This window comes from Nyctereutes procyonoides, unplaced genomic scaffold, assembly GCF_905146905.1.
Source record: "Nyctereutes procyonoides isolate TBG_1078 unplaced genomic scaffold, NYPRO_anot_genome, whole genome shotgun sequence".
NCBI classification, from domain to species: domain Eukaryota; kingdom Metazoa; phylum Chordata; class Mammalia; order Carnivora; family Canidae; genus Nyctereutes; species Nyctereutes procyonoides.
In genome coordinates this window covers 19680370-19681315 of record NW_026575041.1, presented here as the reverse complement: position 1 = coordinate 19681315, position 946 = coordinate 19680370, and the positions used below count along the sequence as shown (strand labels likewise).

Genomic DNA, 946 nt, shown 5'->3' with positions numbered 1-946 from the left:
GATTAAACGGTTCAGGCTATATTAAGAGATATTAAGGTTACCCTTAATTTATATTTGTATCATCCTAATGAATACAAGTTTAGTGCTCTGTGAAAATTTTTAAAGAGTTTGAAAGTGGCTTTCCTTAACACTGATCCTTTGGGGATCCATACTAGCTTCAGTAGAGCATAAGGGCAAGAAATTATGTGAATCTAAAATTTGAGGACATCAGGGGTGTCTGGGTGGCTCAGTTGGTTAAGCATCTGCCTTCGGCTCAGGTCAGGATTCTGTAGTCCTGAGATGAAGCCCTGCATCAGGCTCCCTGCTCAGCGAGGAGTCTGCTTCTCCCCCTCCCTCTACTCCTCCCCTACTGGTGCTCTCTCTGTCACTTACTGTCTCAAACAAATAAATAAAATCTTTAATACTATTTTTTAAAAGATTTTATTTATTTATTCATGAGAGACAGAAAGAGAGAGGGAGACAGAGACATAGGCAGAAGGAGAAGCAGGCTCCATGCTGGGAACCTGATGTAGGACTTGATCCTGGGACTCCAGGATCACACCCTGAGCCAAAGGCAGACGTAAAATCTTTAAAATAATTAGCAATAAATGTGCCTTGGATAAACCTCATTGGCTACAATACTGCCACTGCACAAAGCTAATCTTTAAAATAAAATAAAATTTGGGACACCTGGGTGGCTCAGTGGTTGAACATCTGCCTTTGGCTCAGGTCCTGATCCCAGGGTCCTGGGATCAAGTTCCTCATCAGGCTCCCCACGGGAGCCTGCATCTCTTTCTGTCTATGTCTCTGCCTCTCCCTGTGTGTCTCTCATGAATAAATAAATAAAATCTTAAATAAAATAAATAAAATTTAAGAACAACTTAAAAAATTTATTCTCCAGTTTCTCTATAGGTTATTAAAATATCCTCAAGAGTTCCATTCATGCATTCATTCAGTTTATATATAT

The 946-nt window shown here is 39.9% G+C and overlaps 1 pseudogene; it reads right to left on the bottom strand.

The window, feature by feature from the left end:
* Positions 1-574: 574 nt before the first annotated feature.
* LOC129506830 (U4 spliceosomal RNA) lies at positions 575-638 on the bottom strand (annotated as a pseudogene).
* Positions 639-946: the final 308 nt, after the last annotated feature.